The 18,280-nt window shown below is 41.3% G+C and overlaps 1 protein-coding gene and 1 non-coding gene across 6 annotated transcripts in view; both read left to right on the top strand.

Annotated features, from left to right (window-relative positions):
• The first annotated feature begins 1,424 nt into the window (after positions 1–1,424).
• LOC114117397 (U6 spliceosomal RNA) lies at positions 1,425–1,531 on the top strand. Its single transcript, XR_003591097.1, has one exon. It is a non-coding gene; the product is annotated as a U6 spliceosomal RNA (small nuclear RNA).
• Positions 1,532–17,532: 16,001 nt separating this feature from the next.
• Positions 17,533–18,280, top strand: part of AHCTF1 (AT-hook containing transcription factor 1) — an 89,873-nt gene continuing 89,125 nt past the window's right edge. For 2 of the 5 annotated variants that reach the window (XM_060396381.1, XM_060396382.1), the window contains exon 1: positions 17,533–17,660. The gene's annotated coding sequence lies outside the window, so the exon portion shown is untranslated. Of the gene's footprint in view, positions 17,661–17,768; positions 18,132–18,280 lie in introns of those variants that run through there. The other 3 variants (XM_015099182.4, XM_042257167.1, XM_012187163.4) reach the window with 3 other exon arrangements.

Consider the following 18,280-nt stretch of genomic DNA (forward strand, 5'->3'; position numbering starts at 1 on the left):
AGGTGGTCCAGTGGTAAAGAAAATCTGCTTGCCAATGCAGGAGCCAGAGGGGACATGGGTTCGATCCCTGGGTGGGGAAGATCCCCTGGAAGAGGGCATGGCAATCCACCTCAGTATTCTTGCATAGGAAATCCCACAGACAGAGGAGCCTGGTGGGCTACAGTCCATGAGGTTGCAGAGTTGGACTCAACTGAGCACACATGCACTTTGGAGTTTAAGTGTATAAAAGCACCGTGTAAAGAGGTTCTTCTGCTTCTAATTAAATAAAATTAGAGGGGAGGGAGGTGGGAGGGGGTTCATGTTTGGGAACGCATGTACACCCGTGGTGGATTCATGTCAATGTATGGCAAAACCGGTACAGTATTGTAAAGTAAAATAAAGTAAAAATAAAAATTTAAAAATAAATAAATAAAATTATGTATATGCATTCATGTCTGTTGAGTTGATGATGCCATCTAATCATCTCATCCTCTGCTGCCCAGTTCCACCCAGTCACATAATATTTGCTAATTTTTGACTTTTGTAGTTTTTATTTTTCTAAATACTTAATAAGCAAAAAAGCAAACCCATGTTATTAGAACGCAGAGATAGTGAGACTCACAGGGGTTAGAGCTGAAAGGGGCTATAGAGGTCATCTAACCCAGATTCCACATTTTTACAGATGATCTCATCAGTGGTTATTTTAGAGGAATTTGTATGAATTTTAAGGCTCTAGATGCACATAGTTTCTATATGTAGAAGCTCAAATTTGAAATCCTGCTTATTGGATAAAACAACCAGAATCTTATATTACCTTAATCTTTGTTCCACATCTTCCAGTTACATGGATTTTCTTTTCTGCCCTGTGACAGCTGAAGTGGTAGTGGTGTAACAGTGTAACGAGCATTGTGTAACGGTGCTCGCCTGTTTGGAGGTCTTTCTCATGCCGCTAGAAGGGTGATGGATCTTCTCCAGCAATATGAAAGAGATCACTTTGGAGCCTTTCTGTGAAACAGCTGACAGGCATTGCTTCTTCCTGTCTTTGGCTCTAAGCCGCTCAGCAATGTGGTTGGAGAATGGATGCTAATACTTGGGGATTTTATTGTCCTGGTTTAACAATTCTGGGTGCTGTTGGTTCTTAGGGAAATTCAGGACAGTGCCTTCTGTTACTTTTGGGTTGGCTTGATGACTGAGGGGGCTCTGGTCAGATGAGGACATATTAGTCATTTGTTCATTCATGTGCTGGTGCCCCTGTATTTAGGAACAGATGTTCTACGGATGGCAAAATGGAGGACTTCAGGATTTTTTATAAAACTGAATGACCATCCTCTTGGGACTACTTAGGGACTTAGCAGAGCTCCATGTTTTACACTTACCCTGACTTTTAGGTTTCTTTGTTTTTATCACTGAGGATATTATATAGGTTTTCTTAAAATAAATGACCAGTGCTTGCTTTGGCAGCACATATACTAAAATTGGAACAATACAGAGAAGATTAGCATGGCCCCTGCACAAGGATGACACACAAATTCGTGAAGTGTTCCATATTTAAAAAAAAAATAAAAATAAAAAAATAAACGACCAGTCTCTTGATCCAGAGAGACTGATTTACAATTTACAATTTTTGATGATCTTTCAGAACTTACCAATGAATTAAACAATAATTAGCAATGCCATGTTAACTCATTTCAATATACTGGAGACTGCCTATGTTCTCTTATGCCTCTCTCCAATAAAGGCCTCAGGTTTGAGCATGTGATAGCAATGGGGAAACCACTAGAGAATGGTGGTAGGTATATCCTGCTTCAAAAGTATGACCCAGGTATGGTCAAATCCTTTTTCCAGATCTTCTTCAGCTTAGTTGAGAAAGGCAATAATTTCCAGAAAGAAGTTACGGATACTGTGGGTGAGTGGATGGGTGGGGAAGCTGAATTAAACATACAGACTAAAAGAAATATCATTTACTCAGTCATGCATTTAACAAATATTCATCAAGTATCTAGTACACGCTGGAGACAAGCAGTGAATAAAACTTTAGAGAAGGTATGTAGTTTTTAATACTCTTTAAATCATTTAATTTTCACAATAACCCTAGAAGTTAAAACTATTGTCTTTTTGCATTTTGCAGATGAGGAAACTGAGGCATGGCATGGTTAAGTAGCCCAAAGTTACTCAGTTGGGAAGTGACAGAGCCATAGGAGCAATAAAATATTGATAACCTTTGCAAAACCCTGTAGCTTGGATGTTTCTGGCTTGGGAACATTATTTTAAAAGGATTATGTGTAATCACAAAGGGTAGCAAATCTGAATCTTATTCAAGAATCCATCCTAGTTATATATTCAAACATCAATTTTGTCTTTCTCCTAAAAGATCACAAATAATAAAATTAAGCAAAAGAAGGAGGTGACTGGATAAAAGTGGTGAGACATATTCTCAATGCAAAGAGCTTTTCATGTTGTATTATGTCAATAGCTTATTCATTCATTTGGCTTCCAATAACTGAAACCTAGCCACATAAAAAATAAAACACAAATACCACTTCTCTTTATGGCATGAAACACTACTGAAGCAATAAATTCTGAAGCTGAACTGCTTAGATTCCCTATACATTTAATTGTTATAAAATGTACCTTCTATACATTTATATTAACAGACCACAATTGTTAATATGTAATTGATAGTAATATTATATAATAGAGTAGTCATTTGACTTTTTCAATGACCCCATACTCAATAGCAAGAAGGCATAGGGGATGTGAGAGACCTTTGAGGAGTTGGGAAGGATCTATCACTTTGGGGATCATGCAGAGAAAAGAACAGCTCTGTCAGGAAGGAAAGCCTGTGGTTCAAAAGTATAACTTAAAAATTGAATTTTATATTTCAACCACACCTGACAGCATGTGGATCTTCATCCCCAGACCAGGGATTGAACTTGTGTCCTCTGTATTGTCCAGTGGAGTCTTAATCACTGGACCGCCACGGAAGTCCAAGCCCATGATTCAAAAGAGAGCTCTTTAGGAGACATTGGGCTTCCCTGGTGGCTCAGATGGTAAATAATCTGCCTACAATGTGGGCAGACCTGGGTTTGATCCCCAGGTTGGGAAGATCCCCTGGAGGAGGGCATGGCAACCCACTCCAGTATTCTTGCCTGGAGAATCCCCATGGATAGAGGAGCCTGGTGGGCTACAGTCCATGGGGTAGCTAAGAGTCAGACATGACTGAGCAACCAGGCACAAGTCTCACTGCTTCCAAAATGACTGGTGACTGGATTGAGCCAGAGTTCAAATTTTTCTGCTTTTCACAGAAGTAATTTAAAGAAAATATTGTAATGTAGTATTCTTATTTCTACCAGTGGGGTCCTATCTTTAATTGTTTTCTAGAGTTCTGGAATTATTGTTACCTTTAGGAAATTTTTGTATATGGCTACAGTTTCCTCTAAATATTATGCCAATATTCTTAAAAGTATCCTCAAAGCTGGTGGAAATGAAGGAAGGAAAGGAAACTAATGTTTATTGAATACCTACCATGTGTTTGGCATAGTTCTCAGTGTTTTACATGGCACATGTAATTTAGTTCTTATAACAGCTCTAAGAAGTAGGCACTACTATTACTCCACAGATGAGAAAATAGATTCCTAGAGAGGTAAGGCTTACAATAATGAAATGAATGGCAGGATATAAAATCCTCAGCTCTTGCTTCTCTTTTGTTTGTGAGGCTGTTGCTGGGTTATACTTGCTGCAAAAGTTTGTTGCTAGTGCTAAATTATGCAACAATAATAATAAAATAACAAACCGTTATTTACAGTACACCTAGCATTCCAGGCATGGATCATGTATCATCATTAATTTTATTCCCATAAAGTTGGTGCTGTTTTCCATTTTTATTGATAAGGAGCCCGGACCAGAATGTAAATTAATGCACAGCTTCCTCCACTGAGAAAGTTTCCCTTTGAAAGAAAAAGTCAGTGTGCTTAGTGACAGAGATGATTCTATCTTCTGGCACTAGCTCCTTATCTCCTTGAGATCACACTTAGAGTAGCACAGGTTTAGAAAGATCAAGTAACACTCACAGTCTCATAGGTCATGAGTGTTAGAGACAGGATTCCAATGCAGGTCACCCTGCTCTTCCCCAAAACCACACTATCTTCCCAGCATTCAAAGAATGAGCTGCTGGCCTCAACAAATAGCTCTTCAGAATGTTCTCTCTTTGTTGTGCTTTCCCTCTTGCATTCCTTGCCATCATTTCACAGTGCATATGTTATATGAGGAAAACAATGGCTACTATAAATGTTCTGTTAGAATTACAGAAGAGTGAAATTGGTACATAGTAATCCATGGAGGTGAGAACAAGATATTGTCCAAGAAATTAAAATAAGGGAAATAATAAACAAGCAATCCCATTAAAAAGTGAGCAGAAGACCTGAGTAAACATTTTTCCAAAGAAGACATACAGATGGCTAATGGGCACTTGGAAAGATGCTCAGCATCACTAATTATTAGAGAAAAGGAAATCAAAATCACAGTGATATATTACCTCACATCTGCCAGAATGGCTAACATCAAAAAGTCTATGAATAGCAAATGTTGGGGAGGATGTGGAGAAATGGGAACCCTTGTACACTGTTGGTGGGAATGTAAATTGGCACACTGTGGAAAGTGAGGCTTCCCTGGTGGCTCAGATGGTAAAGAATTTGCCTGTAATGCAGGAGACCTGGGTTTGAAATTCCCACTGTGGAAAACAGCATGAGATCTCCTAAAACAAACTAAAAATAGAACTACTAGATGATCCAGCCATTCCACTGTTGGATATATATCTGAAGAAGACCAAAAAAATCAACTTGAAAATATGCATGCACCCCAGTAGCAGTATTATTTACAACAATCAATATATGGAAGTTTATACCAGTATTATGTATCATATCCAGTATATGGTAACAACCCAGGTGTCCATCAACAGAACAGATGAATGGACAAAGGAGATGTGATATATACACATACATGTGCACAGTGGAATACTACTCAATCCTAAAAAGGGATGAAGTTCTGCCATTTGCAGCAACATGGATGGACCCAGAGAGTATTATCTTTATGAAATAAGTTAGACAGAGAGAGATAAATATTATGTTATTTTATACATATTAAGGAAATGGCAGCCCACTCCAGTATTCTTGCCTGGAAAATCCCATGGACCATGAAGCCTGGTAGCCCCATTACCGTCCATGGGGTCTCAAAGAGTCAGACACGACTGAGTGACTTCACTTCACTTATACATGGAATATAAAAATTTAAAACAAATAAATATATACAACAACAAAAAAACAGACTTACAAATATAGAAAGCAAACTAATGGATACCAGTGGGATGAGAGAAGGGGGGAGGGGCAAGATAGGGGTGTGGGATTAAGAGATACAAACTACTATGTATAAAATAGATAAGAAACAAGGATATATTATGTAGCACAGGGAAATATAGTCATTCTTTTATATCTTTAAAGGGAGTATAACCTATAAAGATATTGAATCATTATGCCAAATACCTGAAACTAATATAATATTGTAAACCAACTAGGTTTCAATTAAAAAATATAAATAAGGGAAACAAGATTGCTCTCCAAAAAATTAAACAAATGAAATTTACACATATCCTGAATAGACATGACCACCACTGGAAATGAATTAAGAGGTTGTGTGAATAAACGTTTTGTTGAGAGGTGCTGCTGCTGCTGCTGCTGCTAAGTCGCTTCAGTCGTGTCCGACTCTGTGCAACCCCATAGACGGCAGCCCACAAGGCTCCCCCGTCCCTGGGATTTTCCAGGCAAGAATACTTGAGTGGGTTGCCATTTCCTTCTCCAATGCATGAAACTGAAAAGTGAAAGTGAAGTCGCTCAGTCATGTCCGACTCCTAGCGACTCCATGGACTGCAGCCTACAAGGCTCCCCCATCCATGGGATTTTCCAGGCAAGAGTACTGGAGTGGGGTGCCAGAAACACCTAATATACTACTCACAGTGACCTGGAAACAATCTCAAGGAGACCACCTGATGGTTTCATCAGCAAAATCCTAATCTGTTCTACTGGGCTTTGTCTGGATTGACCTTGTACTCAGACTGGTGATGGTGAACCCAGGGTGGGAAAGGAAGTCAAGGACCTTGAGTTGGGCATGTTTATCCAACATGACTCTTCTGTTGTGACGCAATTATGAGTCATCATGCTTCCCAAGCCTGGATGAGATCTCTCCCAAAACAACACCCGTTTCTAAACTTCTATTTCATGTTCACCAAGTAATCGTTTGATTATTCTATTTCCCAGGTACCTCACTATCAGAAAAGACGATGCTCTGGATATGAGTTACAGGGATTGAAGAAGGTATTCACTACCGCAATGTATTGTAAATGAAGACATAAGAACTTGGGTTTATAAATGTCTGCTGTCACCCTGTTTGTTTAACCTATATGCTGAGCACATCATGAGATGCCGGGCTGGATGAGTTACAAGCTGGAATCAAGATAGGTGGGAGAAACATCAACAACCCTGAGGTTGTTGCAGATGATACTACTCTAAAGGCAGAAGTGAACAGGAACTAACAAGCCTCTTGATGAGGATGAAGGGGGAGAGTGAAAGAGCCAGCTTAAAACTAAATATTAAAAGAACTAAGATCAACTAAATATTTAAAAAAAAACTAAGATCAAGGCATTGGGCCCCATTACTGCATGGCAAATAGAAGGGGGAAATGTGGAAGTGGTGACAGATTTCCTCTTCTTGGCTCTTAAATCACCGTGGATGGTGTAGCCATGAAATCAGAAGATAGTTGCTTCTTGGTAGGAAAGCTATGACAAACCTAGACAGTGTGTTGAAAAGCAGAGATATCACTCTGCTTACAAAGGTTTGTAGAGTCAAAGGTATGGTTTTTCCAGTAGTCATGTATGAATGCGAGAGATGGATCACAAAGAAGGCCGAGTGCTGAAGAACTGATGCTTTCGAACACTCTGGAGAGTCCCTTGGACAGCCAGGAGACCAAACCAGTCAATCTTAAGGAAAATCAACCCTGAATACCCCTTAGAAGGACTGACGCTGAAGCTGAAGCAGCCGACTCTTGGAAAAGTCCCTGATGGTGGGAAAGATTGAGGGCAGAGGAAGAGGGCGTTGGAGGATGAGATGGATGGAAGGCATCACCAGTGCAATGGACATGAACTTGGGCAAACTTCAGGAGATGGTGAGAGACAGGGAGGCCTAGCGTGCTTCAGTCCACAGGGTCACAAAGAGTTTGACATGACTAGGTGACTGAACAACAACAACAACATGAATTTCAGTTTCCTTGAGACAGAGAAGCTCTAGAAGAATTGGCATGGCCATGTTTCTGAACTTCCAAGGGCAAGAACAGAGCCAGGCTCATACTGCTGTTACCCTGGGAAGGTGTGCAGGGGTTGTCAGCCAGGTGCCATCTCTCTCATCACCCTTCTTTTCAACTTCAAAAACAAGCTCAATAGTTGGCTGTGTAAATGCCAGGAAATATGTAAATGTCCAAGAGGGTAAGGAAACTTCTCAGAAGACTAAAAGTCAGTAATGAATCAGGAGGGATAAAAATTGAGAAAATGATAGGAACCATGTTAAGAAAAAAGAATTGCATAATTTTAAAAAGTGACAACAGGCAAGAACAAGCTTTGGACGGGAATGAAAGTAAAACCATGTTGTTGGGAGACCAGAGGAAAATTTTGCAGCTTGGATGGAGGAGTCTATGTTAAGACAAGGTGGGTCCAGAAAAACTCAGAAAGTGATCAGGGTGGTCTATGTGAAAAAACAAACAAACAAAAAAAAAAAACACCTAGGTTAGGGAGTAGGGGATAAGGAGAGTCAAAAGTCAGTGACATGAGGATGATAACCTGACTGTCAACAGGTGGGAAGGGTTTAGCATTTTCATTGCTCACTCTCTTAGGAAAGACAATCAGCTGCCTTCATCCCCCATGCCCCACAAAGAAAGCTAAAATACCCGTGTTTATGGAATCATTGCAAGCTTTAGATTTCTGTCATCTTTTTGTTGTCTAAAACTTCTCAGGGCACTGAAGATTTAAAATGGCAATAGATAGGAGGACTTCTCTAATTGAACCAAGTCTTTGGTTAGAAACCGTCAAGTTCCCCAGTGCAAACCACACCCAAGGAGTTCCTCAAGGAGAACTGTGAGTCACTTTGAAGAGGGTCCTGCAGAGGGCCTGCCTCTGCTCTGGTAGCGTCTACACGGTCCGTTAGGAGGTGGATCTCCTCCAGGTCTGATCCAGCTGCATCAATATGAGTTCTAAATTATTAATAATACCCATCTCTCACAGAATCAAATTGTTATTAATGGAAGAGTCCCATATTTGCTTTTATTAATAGATATCTCTTTACCCTTTTTTGTCTTGTTTTCCTAACTCCATGGGCAGAAGAAAAAAGTATATTCACTCACTCATTAATTCATCCATTCAAAAAAAGTGAATACCTACTGGATGCTAGGTACCTTTCCAAGTTTTGTGGGGGAAAAAAAATGACAAAAACATTTCCCTGCCTTAATAAAGCTCACAGTGTAGTCAGGAAGATAACTTATAAAGAGTAATCAGAATACAGGGTAATAGATGCTGTAATGGATCCCTGAACCCTTTCCTATTTCAAGGCGGCAGACTTCTCAACTACGTGCAAATAGTAACATCATTCATTAACCTCCTTTGTCTGGAGTGCCCTTTCTATTAACTTGCTGCCAACATTTCAGATAATAGCAGCAATTATGGTGTAAAAAATTTTTTTCTTCTGGTTCATTAAGCTGGAAATGTTTTGTTTCTCTTTCATATCTCAGTTATGTTTTGTTTGCCGTCTAATTATCCATGTTAACATTTTAAAGTAGGCTGGAGAATAGATTTTATTTACATGGCTTGCAGTTCTGTCATAAGGGATAATTTCTTTTCTTCCAGTTGAAAAAAATGAGAAACAGGCACTTAGGCCCTGATGGTTATCTATTGGGCTTCACCTGTGGCTCAGCAATAAAGAATCTGCCTGCAGTGCAGGAGCTGCTGGAGGTGAGAGTTCAATCACTGGGTTGGGAAGATTCCCTGGAGGAGAAAATGGCAACCCAATTCAGTACTCTTGCCTAGAGATCCCGATGGATTCTCCAGAGTTGGGACGACTGAAGCAATGGAGCACACACACACGCATATGAAATTATATATTAGGCAGATTAACATTTAAAAAAATCAAGGACCAGCAACTTTAAAAAATCTTAATACAATGATGGAATGTAGCCTGATATTTGTGCAGAACAGCTCATCCAAAACGAAGAAATCTGTTCTATACTGTCACATATTGTTCTTATTTACACAGCTTCAATCAATCATCTGATGGCCAGCAAAGTGTTAGCAATAGTAAATATTTGGTAGAAGTTCAAATTTGGAAAACTCAGCAGTGGCCACAGGACTGGAAAATGTCAGTTTTCATTCTAATCCCAAAGAAAGGCAATGCCAAAGAATGCTCAAACTACTGCACAATTGCACTCATCTCACATGCTAGCAAAGCAATGCTCAAAATTCTCCAAGCCAGGCTTCAGCAATATGTGAACTGTGAACTTCCAGATGTTCAAGCTGGTTTTAGAAAAGGCAGAGGAACCAGAGGTCAAATTGCCAACATCTGCTGGATCACGGAAAAAGCAAGAGAGTTCCAGAAAAACATCTATTTCTGCTTTAGTGACTATGCCAAAGCCTTTGACTGTGTGGATCACAATAAGCTGTGGAAAATTCTTCAAGAGATGAGAATACCAGACCACCTGACCTGCCTCTTGAGAAACCTGTATGCAGGTCAGGGAAGCAACAGTTAGAACTGGACATGGAACAACAGACTGGTTCCAAATAGGAAAAGGAGTATGTCAAGGCTGTATATTGTCACCCTGCTTATTTAGCTTATACGCAGAGTACATCATGAGAAACGCTGGGCTGGAAGAAGCACAAGCTGGAATCAAGTTTGTTGGGAGAAATATCAATAACCTCAGATATGCAGATGACACCACCCTTATGGCAGAAAGTGAAGAGGAACTAAAAGCCTCTTGATGAAAGTGAAAGAGCAGAGTGAAAAAGTTGGCTTAAAGCTCAACATTCAGAAAACGAAAATCATGGCATCTGGTCCCATCACTTCATGGGAAATAAATGGGGAAACAGTGGAAACAGTGTCAGACTTTATTTTGGGGGGCTCCAAAATCACTGCAGATGGTGAGTGCAGCCATGAAATTAAAAGACGCTTACTCCTTGGAAGAAAAGTTATGACCAACCTAGATAGCATATTGAAAAGCAGAGACATCACTTTGCCAACAAAGTTCCGTCTAGTCAAAGCTATGGTTTTTCCAGTGGTCATGTATGGATGTGAGAGTTGGACTGTGAAGAAAGCTGAGCACCGAAGAATTGATGCGTTTGAACTGTGGTGTTGGAGAAGACTCTTGAGAGTCCCTTGGACTGCAAGGAGATTCAACCAGTCCATTCTGAAGGTCAGCCCTGGGATTTCTTTGGAAGGAATGATGCTGAAGCTGAAACTCCAATACTTTGGCCACCTCACGCGAAGAGTTGACTCATTGGAAAAGATCCTGATGCTGGGAGGGATTGAGGGCAGGAGGAGAAGGGGACGACAGAGGATGAGATGGCTGGATGGCATCACCGACTCGATGGACTTTAGTCTGAGTGAACTCCGGGAGTTGGTGATGGACAGGGAGGCCTGGCGTGCTGCGATTCATGGGGTCGCAAAGAGTTGGACACGACTGAGCAACTGAACTGAACTGAACTGAAAGGCTTACTACATATTTTTACACATAATCTTCACAACAGGTGAGGAAATAGAAGCTTGGATAGTTCAAGGTCTTTGTCATGGATGCACAGACAGCAAAGCGTCACTTTAGAAATCAGGATTCATTTACATCTTCTCCCTCTGAATTCAGTACTTTTTAACACGCTGCTTCCCAAAGTGCTTCACATATTCAGAGAAATTCTCAGGAGAAAGCTGCCTTAAACCACATGTCAGAGGGACTGACCCCACTGCATTTGTGTTGAGGCTGGTCTAGAATGGGATGTGGCTCATTCAGGGTGTTACTGGCCTGTGAGCCCCTGACGGTTTAGGGGGAGTTGAGGGCTGACATAAAGTTGGGAGCTACTGTCTTAGATCTCCTCTTCTCTAGGAGGTTGATATTATGCAGGTTTGGAATGTGCTAGCAAAAGTAGCAAAGGAAGGAAATGATTTTAATGAAATAAAATGAACAAAGGCACTGGGTTTTTAAGGAACTCCAACTGTCATAAAATGACTTACTGAGATTTTGTCTACATAACAAATGGTTTCCAAATCAGCTGGAATTATACCCAAGTTGGCCAAAGTTGTTTTTCACACATCACTTTGTCCTTTAATGTCCCTGTAACGTGACTTCATCTAAGTCTTACAGTATTAGTAGGACTGTGTTTCGCTGTTTGAAATCTTCATGATCTTCAAACTGAAAGACACTTGGTCTTCTTTTCTAATCTCTGAACACAGTAATTCAATAAGACAAGAATTCTTACACAGTAGTTCTGGCGTGTCCAACCGTACCTGATTTCCATAGTCTACCCTGCTGAAGGGACAGTTCCTTAGACTTATTTATTAAAGATTTACCAAGTGTCTATTTTTCCAGAAAGGGACTTCCCTGGTGGCTTAGATGGTAAAGCGTCTGCCTACAATGTGGGAGACCTGGGTTCGATCCCTGGGTTGGGAAGATCCCCTGGAGAAGGAAATGGCAACCCACTCCAGTACTCTTGCCTGGAGAATCCCATGGATGGAGGAGCCTGGTGGGCTAAAGTCCATGGGGTCGCAAAGAGTCGGACACGACTGAGCGACTTTACTTACTTACTTACTTATTTTCCGAAAGCTGCTTCGTTGATGAGGTGACATATGTGTGTCTGAGATAGAATTAAAAGATTACATAATTGATTGCTACACTAATCATTGAGAAGACTCTAAGAACCTCCTTACAATACGGAAGCATAAGTGCTGGGGGAACATAGGTAATGAGGTTGTGCCTCGTCATTCACTCTTAACCAAAGCACTCACTGTATTATAACTAATATCTGAAGTTTACCGACTATACTAAACTTTCATGTCCATAATCGGTGACAAAGGTAATGAAGAGTAGTTACCTAACTTTAAATTTAGACTCTTTAAAATAAGAGAATGCAGAATCAGAAGAACAAAAGAAATCTGAGAGATTATAGAGGGGTCATTCAAAAACACTCCAAATGTAACCCATGTCATACAGGCTGCTTAATCATGTCCAACTCTTTGAGACCCTATGGACCGTAGCCTTCCAGGCTCCTTTGTCCATGGAATTTTCCAGGCAAGACTACTGTAGTGGGTTGCCATTTCCTCCTCCAGGGGATCTTCTGGACCCAGAAGAAATGCGGGTTGAACCTGCATTTCCTGCATTGACAGGAGGATTTTTTTTTTTTAACCAGGCCTTCTTTCAAAGTGTCTTTCATCCAACTCCAGGAAATAAGTCTGTGACCCAACCATTTCTTGTGAATATCTGCTAGACCAAAACCAGAATATGAAACTAGAATATTCCTATGACAGACTAGTATGCTGAACTGAGCGTTCATCATAATTATCAATAAGATGCATGAAAAAGAGTTAGGGACTTCCTTGGGGATCCAGTGTTAAGAATCTCTGCTTCCTCTGTAGGGGGTGAGGGTTAGATCCCTGCTTGGGGAACTAAGATCCTGCATGCTGCACTGCATGGTGGGCCAAAAAAAACCACCAAAGGGTTGTAGTTCTCTTTGACTTTAAAGGATTTTTAATAAAAAATACTTCAAACAAAAAGTAATTTGCCATTTAAATATGTTGTCCTGATTTCATTGCTGAGACACAGATAATGGTCTTACCGAGATCTGTATTCCCAGTGCCCTAAGTAGAGACTAGCCCATCAAAAGCATTTGATAAGTATTTGACGGATGAACAAATACATGAAGAAATGATGGGGAACTGAAACAAAATAAAACTATTCTGAAAAATACCACTTGAGAAATACAACTTGGATTCTTAAAGATGCAATTTTGGTTTCATTAAAGTTCTATATTGTTTTCTTCACTAAAAAAGAATTATGCAGTCTGCTAACAAATAATTCACTCCTAAACCCTAAAGATCTTTGACAGTCAAACTTATTCGCTAAACTTATTTGCAAACTTATTTGGAGAAGAATGCTCTCAGGCATGCTGAACTTTATTCCGGGCATTCCACTGGTGATTTTCCACTTAGGGCATCCTACTTGACATCTTGCTTTAGTTTTCAGGCATTTCATGGTGAAAAATGAATACCATGTCACCTATGCTTTTCTTTAATCAAATCCAACAAGTCTACTAAAATTTATTAAAATGCCACACAGAGGATCCAAGAAGGAGTAAAGATAGAAAAGGAAAAAAGGGGGAAAAAATCTCCATAGCTTATCATTTAAACCATGTAGAGATATTGTTTCAACTAAAAATTTTAAATGCCTTGAAAACTTACCCAGCACCATGTAAACATCACAGTTAACATAGCACATGCAAATTCAATGGGATTAAAATAAACTTACAGGAAAAAATAAGGCTGAGAATCCACCTACAAAAGAGGCACAAAGCATTTATTCAAATGGGTGACCTATTCCCTCAGTAGAGTATCAGACTTGACTGTTCGCATTTCCATCACTTTCCAACACTGCAGAGGCAACTTTTAACACGGCTTCCTTAGAAGCAGGAAGCTTCAGGCAAGTGGAAGATTTGTGACTCATGAGCAATATTTACAACACTGTTCACTAAAAGAAGCATAAAAATTACTATGTGCCCCCTATAATTTGGTATAACAACGCTCTAAGGCAAGCATGAGTCTTGAGGAATTAAAGCCTGAAAATGAAAAACGCAGTGGTACGCAAGGACATAACCTGTAGCTCACCCAGCAGAATTTCAGGATCCATCACTAATAGTGGTCTTTGGGGTTAAGAAACAGAGAAACCATAACCATGATAGCTTTAATTAAAACATATAGAATTTAAAGTAGCTTTAAAAGAGGAAGATGTGAAAGAAAGGGAGAGGTAGAAAGGGAAACAATTTTTAAAAAGAAATTAAATTTCAGTACCATGTTTGTGCAAATATTACTAGTGTTCATTAGAAGTAAATCTATGACTTTTGGGGGGTACCATTCATGAAAAACAATTTTTTTTCAAGTGCACAAATACTATTTTAAAGAAAGAAAATATTTATATTGCTTTTCTTTACAACTATAGATTTTATTCGATGTCTATTTTTTTAAACAAAACAAAATCCATCCCAAAATCATTTGACAAATCTGTTTCCCCCTTCCTTAGAACAAGATGTTTAACCTAGAAAATCTGTAGGGTCCTTTTTGATCAAAATATTTTATATATTTTGCTTTTTGAATGGTGAAATCAATAAATATATAGTCAGTCACTAAATAATTATTTTTGCATTTATTTAGATGCTGGTCACTATTCCATCACTGGAAATATAGTAGGAAATAGGAAAAATGTGACTCTTCACCCCCAATCTTATTGTCAATTAGAAAAATCAAGGTTGGGGTACTGCTTGCTATAATCAACAATCTCCATAAAAATGATGAAAACATAGCTATCAGGACAGAGGCATTGCCACTGTCTGAGACAGACAAGCTCCGTTTTGTTGTTAAAATATCATGTTGCTAAAATATCATGTTTTCTCCCCCCTATTACTTTGCAAAACAAACGAGTTCTAATTCAGAGCACTTCAATGAGGTTCTAAGTTCTCTGAGATCAGATGGCTGTCTGTTTCTACCAGGGTGCTTCACTGGGAGTGAAATATGTTCTTGAATAAAACATTCCAAATGGAAGTGTCCACACTAGTTATTACCATTTTCTAAGCCTTTTACCAGAATAACTAACAACTGATCATATAGATAGAAAGGGAATGAAGTTTTGAGTGGGGCACATACTTGCCTCTAATCTTTGCAACAGTTCTGAAAGAAAAATAAGTAACAGCCTTTCTTTTCAGGTGAGAAAACAGGCAGAGAGAGTGAAGCAATTCCATTAAAGTCATGTTTCAAGAAAGTAGTGAAATGGATTAAAACTTGAGTTTGTCTGGTTTCAAATAACCATGTTCTTTCCACTACACAGTGCTTCCTCCAGTAAGAGGAAGCTTGGAAGCCGTGTTTACCAGTCCATTCTGTGGAACGCTGATGAGACAAAATGTTCCACAAGCATAGATGGATTCATGCCACAGTCAAGTAACTTTGGTAAATGCTGAGCATATTAAAGGCAGTGAGGTATTATGTAAAAGAAATGTTTAATTTTATCTTTTCCTCAAACTCATCTGACTACCAAACCCAGATTTTTGTTTACATTTTAATACTTATTAGCATCTCTTGAAACTAAAACAATTTGGCATGTGCTTTTTCCTTTAACTTTTTGGTTGAGGCTCAGGGCGTATGGGATTTTAGTTCCCTGACCAAGGAATGAACCCCTGCCCCCTGCATTGAAAGTGTGGAATCTTAATCACTAGGCCTCCAGGGAAGTCCTTGGCATATGATTAAATGACTGAAAAGAGAAAAGATGAATGAATGAGATCTTTAAAGTAGAAATTCAGTTTACAAAGCAATTGAAATAACAAAGCTAATAGTTATGAGGGAAGCATTTGAAAAAAGTATAAGATCTGGTCTGTTTTCAGTGTAGCTGAGAGATGGGGGCATTGGGTGGATGGATGGAGTGAGAGGCAAAAGGGGAAACAATACACACAGCATATTTTCAGTACAAGTTTTTAGTGATTAATATGGGCTGAAGTTGAGAAGATTTTGAGAGAAAAGAGTCTTAGCTGGACCATTTTCAGTGGAAGATACTGAGAAGCAGAAACATGTTTGCAGGGAAGTGAAGAAAAGATTCTCAGAAACTACGCAGGGAAATAAAACAGGATAGGTAGGATTGGTCCAGATTACAGACAACTATACATAAACCATATCAGCATTCTGTCAGTAATTATGGAAAGAAAGATTAAAATCTGAAGGATAGTTTTAGAAACTCAGTTTGGATAAGTATGATGATTTTGAATTTCACAACTGGTAACAAATGCTTGTTAAGGAATCTGTTGAACCTCTAAGTCATCCTTGCTCTACCAGCATTCTGGAGGTGAGAATCTACCTCTTCAGATTACAGAGAAGTACAGCACCTATGAATTGAGGACGGAATGGTACCAAGGAAAGGAAGTATAACATGGAGAGCAAGGCAAGGACATGAATTCGCACATCTGACTGCAGAGCAGTTTCTGTTTTAAGAAGTCTATTTAAAATAGTTAAGACAAACTAATCAAAAACCTCTTTAACTTTTTCTCTGCCACAACCTAGCCAGTACATTTTGTAAGCCACTATGTTTCTGATGGCGCAGTGGATAAAGAATCCGCCTGTAACACTGGAGACCTGGGTTCCATCCCTGGGTGGGGAAGATCCCCTGGAGGAGGGCACAGCAACCCACTCCTGCCTGGCAGGCTGCAGTTCATAGGGTCGCACAGAGCCGGACACGACCGAAGCGACTAACTTAGCACACACGCCTGTTACTTTTAGAGATCGCTGTCAATAAAGAGACAAAAAATATGGGGAAAAAAAGATTACATTTCTAAAAGACAAACTTTGACAAAAATCATACGGGAAAGGATAACAGAAAAGGATAAACTTTCCTGGTTAAAACATAAGTGGCTTGTTAGAATCCTACCCCTATCTCCCGTTTTATTATTTTTCTTCTTCTTATTTTCGCTTTCATTATGGTTATAGTCCACGTTTGTTTGAAAAGTGTGTGGTGCTGGGATTAACGTCAAAGATCCTGTGTGCTTAGTCACTAAATTGTGTCCAACTCTTCTGCAACGCCCATAGACTGTAGCCCACCATGTAGCTACTGTCCATGGGATTCCCAGGCAAGAATACTGGAGGGGGTTGTCATTTCCTTCTCCAGGGAATCTTCCCAACTCAGGGATCCAACCCGCCCCTCCTGCATTGCAGGCGGATTCTTTGCCACTGAGACACCAGGGAAGCCCGTCATCTTCAAAGATATTAACCATAAATAAAAGAAATTCCACAATGAAACCCCAGGGTGACCAAATATGCAACACTGATTTGGGGTAAAATTTTGAATTAGAAGATTACACTAGGTCTCGTGAGCACCTCTGGCCACGAAAGCACGCTGGCATATTTAAAAATATAGAAGAGGGGGAAAGAAGCTTTCCCCCAAAGTCAGACGCCCGCCTTCGGCACAGAAAGTCGGAGCAGGGAGAATGAAAAACACAGAGGGCAAAGATTATCACTCGGCCGCCAGCAAGCGGAGCCAGAAGATAATGTGGCGACTCTCCCGCCACAGAAGACTCCGGGAGGGATCGGGAGGCGGGCCCTACGGCGGGTACAGACTACCACTCCCAAGTCCGCCCTGGGCTTAAGGGCTGGGCGGCCAAAGAGGCTTAACGCGCAAGGTATCATGGGACTCGTAGTCTTTGTTCCCTTCAGTTCTTTGGAGGCGGGCAGTTCCTGTTTTATGTAAATACCCGGCCCTTCCAAACCCTACTCCCTTTCCTCCCTTTCCCTCCCCCTACGTTCTTTCGCCGAGAGTTTGAAATTCCCGCAGAGCAGGCGCCCGAGGCCGGAACCCTCGCGAGAACTCAGGTCTCCGCGCCGCGATCTCTTGTCTCCCACTTCCCCGCCCCTCCCCGCCTCTCCCCTCCCCTCCCCTCCCCGGTGAGTGGGACTCCGTGTGCCTTACGGGGGTAATGCGCAAAGCCGGGCCTGCACTGCCGGAGCGGAGGAGGCAGAGGCAGAGTCGCGTTGGGAAGGACCCGGAACCGCGGCGCAGGCAGTGGCTGCATTTTACGCGCTGAGCGGTCGGCCGGTCTGCAGCCGGCGAAGGCGCTCGCGGGGTTGGGGGTGTGTGGATCTGAGCTGGCCGGGGCGGTCGCAGGCGGAGGCCCGCGAAGAGGCAAGTGGCTTCCGCGGAGCGGAGGTGAGCGCGCCCTGCCGGTGGCGGCCGTGTCTCCCGGGAGATGCTGTGACGGACTCGCGCGGGAGGAGCTCGCGCCTCGCCTCGCGCGCCCCACTGGACTCTGCGGCCGCGGCGGCTCGGTCACCCGCCCTTCTCTGGTAGGGGGAAGGGAAGCAGGGGGTTGGGCCGGGGCGGCGGAGGGTGGGTCGGCGCGGCCTGGGCCCGGAGCCGCGGCCCGGCTTCTCCCGCCGCGCCTGGCCCGCCGGGCCCTCCTCGCGCCGGGCCTAGGCCATGCTTATGGCCGTTC

Source organism: Ovis aries, chromosome 12 (genome assembly GCF_016772045.2).
Source record: "Ovis aries strain OAR_USU_Benz2616 breed Rambouillet chromosome 12, ARS-UI_Ramb_v3.0, whole genome shotgun sequence".
Taxonomy (NCBI): Eukaryota; Metazoa; Chordata; class Mammalia; order Artiodactyla; family Bovidae; genus Ovis; species Ovis aries.